The sequence below is a fragment of the Terrapene carolina genome, unplaced genomic scaffold, assembly GCF_002925995.2.
Source record: "Terrapene carolina triunguis isolate 2854851 unplaced genomic scaffold, T_m_triunguis-2.0 Scaffold137, whole genome shotgun sequence".
Classification (NCBI taxonomy): domain Eukaryota; kingdom Metazoa; phylum Chordata; order Testudines; family Emydidae; genus Terrapene; species Terrapene triunguis.
The window spans coordinates 2530824-2541306 of NW_020664488.1; the positions used below are offsets into that span (position 1 = coordinate 2530824).

Sequence of the window (10483 nt, forward strand, 5' to 3'; positions counted from 1 at the left end):
GGGGGGGGCTGAGGAGCAGCAGCCCCGTTGGCCCCCGGCCCCAGCAGCTCCATGCAGAGAGAGGCGGCCACGCGGCGGGGAAGGCAAACATCTCCTGAACCGTCCTGGGTGAGCTCTTGCTCCTGGGCTGGTGATGCAGGAAGCCGAGACTTTCCCTCAGAGTCAGTATTGAATCAGCGCCGAAGCATGATGCTCAGGGGACGCTGTGCCACCATCTCTCAGAGGAAGCTTAAAACCAACGTACTGACTATGTATGATCACTAGAGTCCACTTCCTCACTGCTTAACCCTCCTGTCCTGGCCAGTGTGGGCGATTGCATCCTGCTGACCCATCTTGCCCCTTCAGTTGTGACAGGAGGAGACATTTTTTCACTTTGTCGCCTCTGTCACACCGTTGTGGTGCAAATTGACTGCCAAGTTCCACCCCAGAAGCAGCTGTATTTCAGGCTGGGATGAATGGTCTCTCTGTCTGTACGGATGTATTCTATAAAGCACAATGCATGAAGTGCATCAATGGCAAGTACTGGTATCCTGCTGGCATGATAGCCAGGGCACCATGATACTGTGTTGCATTGTTTGCATCTTTAGTTGTGATGATGCCTCACTGCAGGACACTATTGTGTGTCCTGGGGCACAGTCATTATGTGACACCATCACAATGCACTACATTAACATGCAGCTCTTTAATGGCTCATGCTCATGGGACACAGGACATTTACAACAGTAGAATCATAGGACTGGAAGGGACCTCAGGCGGTCTTCTAGTCCAGTCCCCTGCACTCGTGGCAGGACTAAGTATTATCTAGACCATCCTTGACAGGTGTTTGTCTAACCTTTATTAAAAATCTCCAGTGACGATGATTCCACAACCTCCCTGGGCAATTTATTCCAGTGCTTACCCACCCTGACAGTTAGGAACTTTTTCCTAATATCCAACCTAACCTCACTTGCTGCAATGTAAGCCCATTGCTTCTTGTCCTATCCTCTGAGGTTAAGAAGAACAATTTTTCTCTCTCCTCCTTGTAACAACCTTTTATGTACTTAAACTGTTCTCGTGTCCCCTCTCAGTCTTCTCTTTTCCAGACTAAACAAACCCAATGTTTTCAATCTTCCCTCATAGCTCATGTTTTCTAGATTTTGAATAATTTTTGTTGCTCTTCTCTGGACTTTCTCCAATTTGTCCACATCCTTCCTGAAATGTGGTGCCCAGAACTGGACACAATACTCCAGCTGAGGCCTAATCAGCCTATTACTGTCCTGAGACCTCCAGGTGAAGCGGCAATCCAACTGTATGGAAGCAGGAAACATGCGTTCAATTCCCAGCTCTACCAGTGACTTTGAACAAGTCACTTAGTCTGACTGTGCCTCTGTTCTCCATCTGTAGGTACGTCTACATTGGAGCTGGAGGCATCATGCCCAGCTGGAGGAGACATACTGGTGCTAGCTCAGATCAAACTAGAGTGCTAAATATAGAAGTGTAATAGCATGAGCACCAGGAGGGGCTAGTCACCTGAGTGCTTATCAAGGGTCTCAGGTGGGATCACACTCAGGATGGCTAGCTCCTTGCACCACTGTGGCTCCATTTCTATTTTTAGCACACTAGCTTGATCAGCACTAGCACGGGTATGTCTACACAAGCCAGAAATTACACCTCCCTTTTCCAGTGTAAACATACCCCAAATCATGGGGATACTTCCTTTCGTCCACCCTCTGTAAACTCTTTGTACTCTATATGTACAGCTTCTAGCACAGCCTGACTTCACGTGAGGCTTCTAGGCCCTACTGGACTTGTTATTAATAATAATTAATATGCCACCAAGAAATAAGGGAACCATTGGCTGGAAACCAAGCGTGCAGCACTATAATAGGCACCTGTGACTTGGAAGTTAACACAGTTTCCAAGCTTTCAGTTTTCTCACATCAGGACATCCAAGGAGACCTCGACAGAACAGCACAAAAGCCACAATCTGGTGGGCAGAGCTCCTGGTGGCTCTGAAGCCCAGCTGGTGCCAGCGGAGGAGGTGGACAAGGAAGGAAAAGGGGGGGAGGGAGGGATGTTTTTTTCTCGTGGTCTCTCTTCAGCGGCATCTTTTCTCCACAAGCAGCGGCAGCCCGGGGAATGACTCTGCCACAGCCGAGCCGCCGCTCTGCTCCGGGGGCGAGGGGTGACAATTACAAACTACTGTATTCTGTGATTTACTTTCTAGAATCTAAAGCATATCTAAGTATAATCTGAAGTTGTCCTGTGAAATGCCGGCTGTGCAAACCCTTCCATGGCTGGATCATTCTTGTGTTTTTATTTTAAGTACAAATAAATATGTATAACAAATTTAAAAGTATGTAATTAGTAATTTGATATGTCGGGTGGCGCCTTTTTTTATGTGTTCGCTCCCCCTGATGTTAGAACCTGGCTACGCCACTGGCCAGGCCGCCTGGGTACGGCGCACCGACTCTTGCCAGTACGCCATTAAGCCGGTACGCCCCAGTGTCTTTCACCTCTGGAAGTATGACATGGAGATGGCCCACGTTAAGGGGAGTGCAAATGTTATAGCTGATGCTTTGTCCCGACAGAGCTGGATTAACTTTTTGTGGGCCCAGCGCCATATTTGTGGGCCCCCCTGGGGAATGAAAGGGCCAGTGGCAAGAGCACAGCGGGCAGGGTGGATTTGATTTAAATCATGATTTAAATCACTAGTCAGGAAGACTCGATTTAATCATGGTTTTCTACATAAAAGAGCATTCTTGCTGGTTGTTATAACCTCAATACATATTCTTCACAACTCAGAGATAGATGTAGGTTTCATTTTTAGAAGGTACACAGTATACATTTTTAAAGTGATTTATTTTGAAAACTTTTCAGATTTGTTTTACAGCTATATCAGAAAATGAATGATTGTTTGGTTATTTCATTTACCAAAGGTAATTTAAATAGTTAAATAAAACAAAAACAACAATGTTAAGTATTCTGAATTTTTTTCTTCAACAGCAAACATAATATTTTAACAAAAAAAAAGCATATGTCCCTCACTTCTCACATTTATCTTCAGACTTCTTCTCCTTGTCCAGATCTATTCCGCCCCCAACAATCTTCTATTCATTGAACTTTTTGAAACTTTTCACTTTTAGAGAGAGAGGTAAGGGATTGATTCTGTGTACACACATTTGCAGCGGGACAATAGAGTTGAGGTCTGTTATTTCTCACCTCTATATATTATTTATTTATTTTAAAACATTTTTGCTGTTAACAAGCATGTTACCTCTGGAGACACAAATCCACAGTTTGAGAACTGCAAAACTAAGCATCTCTGATGGTATCTTCTAGACTGAGCTGTGAGTCCCATTGGACTCAGATTAACCTAAATAATCTATACAGCAGCCTGTGGAACCCCATTAGATTGGGCCCCTAATCCATGAACTATTAGAACTCATTTACAAAACTTTTCTTAAACATTACATGAATATATTGTCTCATACTATAGAATTAGAATTTATAATCCCTATTCCATGATGAGATATCTTTGAGCTATAATGTATCTATCTTTAGATAGTTTTCTTCCTCAAAAAGCATTTTATCAAAAAAATCCAATTTAAATAAAAAAATCCGATTTTTTAATTTTTTTTAAATAATTGATTTTTATCCACCCTGACAGCGGGGCATGGAGTCAGGGGCGGGAGGATTGGTCCCCAGGTGGAGCGAGGCAGGGGCCAGGGGCAAGAGCACAGCAGGGCATGGGGGAGGGGGGGGAAGGATTGGTCCCCAGGTGGAGCGAGGCAGGGGCAAGGGGCAAGAGCACAGCAGGGCATGGGGGGGAGGATTGGTCCCCAGGTGGAGCGAGGCAGGGGCCAGGGGCAAGATGAGTACAGTGGGGCATGGGAGGAGGATTAGTCCCTGCTGATTGGAGCAAGGCAGGAGCCGGGGGAAAAAGCACAGCAGGGCGGGAGCTAGGGTTGGTCCCTGGAGCAAGGGAGGGGCCGGGGGTAAACTGCAAGCACAGCAGGGTTGGGGAGGGGGTAAACAGGATTCTGCCCCCCCCCCGCCCCTGCCCACAGAGTGGATACCTACCTTCTCCCTGGTTCTAGCCCATTCTCTTTGTCTCTCTCTGCACTGAGCCGCCCCTCCTCCAGTGTGACGAAGTAGGAATGTTCTTAATGTTTTCTCTGAATACTGTGTTTCCCCTATGCATTTCTTAAGTATCTAGGGGTATGTCTACACTACAGGATTAATCCGAATTTAGATAATTCGAATTTGGGAAACAGGTTGTATAAATTCGATTGTGCGCGGCCACACTAAGCACCTTAATTCGGTTTTAAACCACATTAATTCGGTGGTGTGCGGCCACACTACCCCATTAACTTAAACACAGTAATTCGGTGGTGTGCGTCCACACTAACCCTAATTCGAATTAACAAAATCGATTTAGGCTCTACTCCGTTCGTCGAGGTGGAGTACAGAAATCGATTTAAAGGGCCCTTTAATTCGAATTAACTGGCTCTGTAGTGTGGACGGGTGAAGGGTTAATTCGGATTAAGGCAGCTAAATCCGAATTAAAGTCCTAGTGTAGACCAGGCCTAGGTGGTGGGATAAGGGTGTGTGATTGTTGCAGAGCCTAGGCAGGTGTGATGCTGTCTGCACAGAGAATGGCTGACACCCTGTCTCCTGGCAACTGATGGCCTGGGCCCCTCCGCTGCAAGGTGCCAGCTGAAGGTGTTGGAAAACAAAGAGATCATTTTTAAAAGTGAGAGGGCTAAGCCTTAAGTGGTGGGAGGTGGGAAGCAAGTGGTGGGTGAGCTAGGGAGTGGAGAGGAGCTAGTGGGCAGGGCCAGGTCTGCTGTACTGCCCAGGTAGGTTGGAGACTGTGGGGAATCAGTCGACACAGTATCCCCAGCCCAGGTGACACAACAGTCAGTGGTGGGTTTAGAGTGAGTGGGGCCCCGCGGCCCTGTGCTCAGCTTCATTTTTGGGATCCCTCCTTGGGACCCAGCCAAGAAAAAGAACATTCTCTCTTATCTTCCCCCACCCCCGTTTTTCATTCTTTTTTTCTTCATCCTCCTCCTATAAGTAATAGCAAGTAAATGAAAATAAAGTGAGGTACCTTGATTGTTTTTGTAGTCTAACTTATTTTTCTACAGACCACTTGAAAATCGCGGAGGGTCTCGACAGGCCACCTAATGATCTTTCCAAATATTGTTTGTACCTTTAGCGAACTATTGTAAAGCGCTTTGGATAAGAGCGCTTTATAAAAAAAAAAATGTAAGAAAATGTTGGTGTGCGGGGTCTGGCCAGGACTTAGGATGCGGAAGGGGGCTGGGGGTGCAGGGTCTTGGAGGGAGTTAGGGTGCAGGAGCAGGCTGGGGGTTGGGGTGCAGGGTCTGGTCAGGAGCTAAGGTGAGAGAGGGGGCTCAGGGGTTGGGGCAGGAGGTTGGGGTGTTGAGTGCTTACCTAGGGCAGCTCCCATTTGGTGCGAGGGGTGCAAGTGGGAATGGGGGGGGGGTGTTCAGGAGCTCCCATTTGGTGCTCAGGCTGGGGGTGGGGGGGTGCAGGAGTCAGGGCTGGGGTCATGGGGGTGTGTGGAGGGGTGCAGGAGTCAGAGCTGGGGGTGTGGGCTGGGGTTATGGGGGTGCTCCCAGCCCCATGCCCTGAGCGGCTCACGCCAGGGGGATGGAGGGAGTATGCCCTGATTCCACCCCCTTCCCCAAGGCCCCACCCCTGCCTTGTCTCCTCCCCCGAGTGGCAAGCGCACTGCAGCCCCGCTCCTCCCTCTCCCTTGCGCCGGCAAACAGCTGTTTTGGTGGCAGGGGAAGTGCTGGGAGGGGGAGGGGCAGGAACATGGCATACTCGGGGGAAGAGGCGGAGGAGGGGGGAGCTTGGCTGCTGGCAGAGCCTGCCCTGCAGCAGGAGCTGGAGCAGAGAAGAGTGGGCCGGTCAGGGCCCCTTTAGAGCGTGGGCCCGGTGCCATGGTAAACCCGGTACTGGTCCCGGAGAGGGGGGCCTGAACTTCCCCAGGCCACTGGCTAAAGTGACCCCACTCAGTTCAGTCTCAAAGTGGGGGAGAGATGTAACAAAGTGGGCATTTTTCCTTGTTATGGTGTATGTGAGTCTTACTGTTGAGCCTATGTGAGTTTTACTGTTTTGCATAAATAGTGTGTGCGCGCCTCAGTTTTCCTGTATGCTTCACCAATACCTCGGTGATGGGAATAGGGTGTGAGACTTTGGCTGAGACCTCTGGGGCAGGTGAGGCTGCTCCAGCTGCCTGCACATATGCTATGACCCGTGCCCTTTTTAACCTGAGACCCGGGAGAGGGATGCCACCAGGTGACGACCAGGTAACTCTTTGCCCAGGAGGTGAGACAAAGACAAGGAGGAGGAGCAACAGGGGTGTCTGAGGTCTGGTTGGGTCGCTGGAAGTCTGCGGTGTGGCCCAGGACTCCCCAAGATGGACTTGGCTGAAAGTCACTGATTTCCGTGCTAACAAGCTCTGTTCTACGCTCTGTTTCTGTCAACTAATAAACCTTCTGTTCTACATGATGGCTGAGAAGTCACCGCTCACTGTAGGAGTTGGGGTGCAAGGCCCTCTGGCTTCCCCAGGAGCTCCGCCCGGGCAGACTCACTGTGGGAAGCACACAGTGTGGAAGGGGATGCTGAATGCTCCAAGGTCAGACCCAGGAAAGTTGAAGCCGTGTAAGCTTCTTGCCCTGGTGACAGTATGCTCAGAGAGAGGAGACTCCCCCAGAGTCCAGACCGGCTTCACATGGAGTTGTTCCAGAGCACTGGCCCAGTGACTCTGTGACAGGAGGCACCACAGGGGAGCCCACCTGTCTGTGGCATACAAGAAACCTGTGACCCAGGCCTGCCAAGCCTCCTCCGCTGGCTCCACCAAGTGGTACGAACCGCTGGGGGGGGTTGGGGGGGGGGGGAGGGAGGCAAGGCCAGAAACACCACACCCCCTCCCACTTGCTGCCTTTACACACTCGGCCTTTAGGTGAGGGGCCAACAGCTGCTGCCCTCACCACATCCCCAACCCAGGATTCTGGACCCTTTCCCCACTGTGGGGCTGGCACCATTATAAACCCAGCACTGAAGAGCAGCCACATGGTGCTGCATCCCTTTTAACTTTGCTTCACCCTTACCTCAGGGCATTCAGCTACCACATCCTGTTACCTGAAATTGGGCCAGCCAGTAAGCTTAGGGAGGACTAATGACCCACCAGAGTTTGGCAGAAAGCAGCACATTTATTATAATGATAGCTAACTCCAAAGAAGTGGGCGGGAAGAGGGTCACTCTCGCATACTCACGCTCCCAGGACAGGCACAGCACTGGAGAGGTCAGGATCCTTCAAGGTAAGTGTCCCACAGCGCAGCAATGGACGGTGCGATGAAGGTAAGTCTTCCCGAGGCACAATGGAATGCAATGCAGAGAACCACTGGCCAAGTGGTCCGGGCGAAAGGCCTTCACGGGAGGTAAAAGCTTGTGAGTGCACTGCTGAGCACATGGCCCCTTCCCCTTTTAATGACCCGCGACTAGAGATGACTTGGTTGCATCTGGCTGGTTACACTCCACCTCGGCCAGTGTCCATGCATTGGGTGTGTGAGTGCTGCCTAATTAGAGTCCCAGACACCTTATCTACGTGGGAGCTCTTCTGATTTTCCAGCTGTTTAACCAGCCCATTTATCCCACAAGCATTCCAGGAGGGAGGGGGAGTGGGAAAGCCACTTCACAGGTATTTAGAGAGCGAGAGGAGACAAAAGTGGGGGGGGGGGGGGGGGAAGAAGTATTACAGACCTTTTGAGCGTACAGGTTATACATTACATTACATAGCATAGTCACACAGAGCATACAGATCACTGCTGCTCCTACAACACATCCCAGCACCCTGCCAGGAGCATCTTTTACACCCCTGGTACCACCAACCATGAACACCATCTTTACTTCTCTGGCTCCCAGCAGTAACTAACTCCTGTTCTTGACTACAGCTCCTTTTGTATGTGCCTGCTAGGCCCTGATTGGCTGCTCCCTGCAGCCTCTCTAGGCCACTTGGAGGACTCAGCTCCACTGCTCCTTTTTGGGGAAGGGCTGTGGTAGGATCCTGAAGCCACTAGCAGGGGGCCCTCTGAGCCTGGTATCCCCCATCACAGTTGCTTTTGAAACTCTCCCCCAGGTTATTTAATAAAATGTTTGACAACTAATGAATTATATTTGGTTACACAATAAGGACCAGATCCTCAGCTGTTGTAAATGAGCATAACTCCATTGAAGACAGCTGTGCTGATTTACACCAGATGAGGATCTGGCTCTAAAGGCTTGTTCACATACAGAAGTTGCACTAGTTTAACTATAGGTGTGATGTTAAACTGATTTAGTTATACAGATTCAGCTGTGTGTGTGGACACTCTTCCATCAATTTAAATCTGGCATGTATTGGTTTAGGTTGCACATGTAAGGCCTGGTCTATGCTGAAAAATTAGGTCAATTTAATTATGTCGGTCAGGGGTGTGAGAAATCCACACTCATGGGGCTGAAACTGTGCTGAAATAACTCTTGATGTAAGCGCAATTATATCAACAGAAGAATGCTTCCATCTATGTAGATGCAACTTCCATCAACCTAGCTCCCCATGCTTGGGTGTGGGTGTGTGTTCCTACACCAACAGAAAACCCCTTCTCTTGGTGTAGGCTGTGCCTACACTACCAGATTAGGCTGGCATAGCTATGGCAGTCAGTGTAGACATACCCTGAATTAGCAGGGAAGGTTGAGTAAGGACCTACATAAAAATTTGGCCCTAGCTGATCTGGCACCGATTTGTTTAAAGACAAGAGGCTGATCGTTCCACCTAGCTCCGTCCCCGGGCAGAAGATCAGCAGCCTCCCAACCATCGAGTGCAATCCAGGAGCAGTGTGGTAGCCGGGACAATGGGTGTGTTATGCACATCTCCCACATCAGCTGTGCCGGGAATCCATTGATTCACTATCTATGGAGCCACTGAAGTCTCCCTACCCTCTTCTGTGGGGTTTTCACCAGAAGGGGGCAATTTGGTGACTGCTGCAGACGGTGGCGGTGCCAGATATACTATAGGCATAGGCGTGCGCACAGGGTGTGCCGGGTGTGCCCAGGCACACCCTAATGCCCATGGGCCGGATCCGGATCTGGCCCCTCAGTGCTTTGGATCCGGCCCGTGGGATTTGCTCCCGTGGTGCCGCAGGCCCCGTGCTGCTTTCAGAAGCCGCCATCAGGGCACCATGTCTCTGGGGCCAGGGGGTTGCTCCAGGCACCGCCTCCCGAAGCTCCCATTGGCCGGGAACGGGGAACCGCGGCCAATGGGAGCTTCAGGGGAGGTACCTGGAGGCGTGGCAGGGGCAGCGTGTTGAGCCCTGTGCTGCCCCTCCCCCGGGGTTGCGCAGGGACGTGGTGAGGCATGGGGCACTGGCAGGCAGGGAGCGCGCCGCTGCGGGTAAGCGGCGCCGGGCCGGAGCCCGAACCCCTCCTGCACCCCCCCTCCCTGCCCTGAGCCCCCTGCTTGCACCCTGTTGAGCCGGGCTCCCCTTCCCTAGGGCCGGGCTGGCTGCTTTAACAGCCCCATGTGCTCGCTGGCAGCCTCCCACCTGGCAGCACCAACACAGCCGCTTAAGGTGGCCTGCGGGGGAGCTGCCACAGCCTCCCCCCCCAGGCAGCTGCCCCCCTCCAGCGCCCAGGGCCCCAAACGCGCCTACGGCTCCCCACCCTGGTCGGGGGCCCGGGCATCACCCAGGGGGGTCAGGCCGCCCCTGAGCCCAGCCCACCTTAAGTGGGGTCCAGGAGCCAGCAGGCCCGGGGCAGGGGGTGAGCCCGGCCCACAGGCCCCCCCGCAGCCCGGCTGCGAGCTCAGCTCCCCGGCGCTGTTCGGGGGCTCCGGCCCGGCACCCTCGGCCTTGAGTCCAGCCCTGGGAGCAGCCCAGCTCCTCTGCGATCCAGCCCGGCTGCCTCTGCCCGGCCCCCGAGCCTGCCTGCCGGGATGGGGGAGCCCAGATCCCCAGCCCCGGGCCTGCGTGCAAACAGCCTACCCTCCTGCACCCCAACTCCCTGTCCTGAGCCCCCTGCCTGCACCTCTCACCCCAACTCCCTGCCCTGAGCCCCCTTCCTGCCCCCAACTCCCTGCCCTGAGCCCCCTGCCTGCACCTTGCACCCCAACCCCCTGCCCCCTAACTCCCTGCCCTGAGCCCCCTGCCTGCACCTTGCACCCCAACCCCCTGCCCCCTAACTCCCTGCCCTGAGCCCCCTGCCTGCACCTTGCACCCCAACCCCCTGCCCCCTAACTCCCTGCCCTGAGCCCCCTGCCTGCACCTTGCACCCCAACCCCCTGCCCCCTAACTCCCTGCCCTGAGCCCCCTGCCTGCACCTTGCACCCCAACCCCCTGCCCCCTAACTCCCTGCCCTGAGCCCCCTGCCTGCACCTTGCACCCCAACCCCCTGCCCCCTAACTCCCTGCCCTGAGCCCCCTGCCTGCACCTTG

At 52.7% G+C, this 10483-nt stretch overlaps 1 long non-coding RNA gene across 1 annotated transcript in view; it reads left to right on the top strand.

The window, feature by feature from the left end:
• Window positions 1-9409: 9409 nt before the first annotated feature.
• Window positions 9410-10483, top strand: part of LOC112104600 — a 7715-nt gene continuing 6641 nt past the window's right edge. Inside the window, exon 1 of the long non-coding RNA XR_002907933.2 lies at window positions 9410-9445. This is a non-coding gene — a long non-coding RNA (uncharacterized LOC112104600). The remainder of the gene's footprint in view (window positions 9446-10483) is intronic.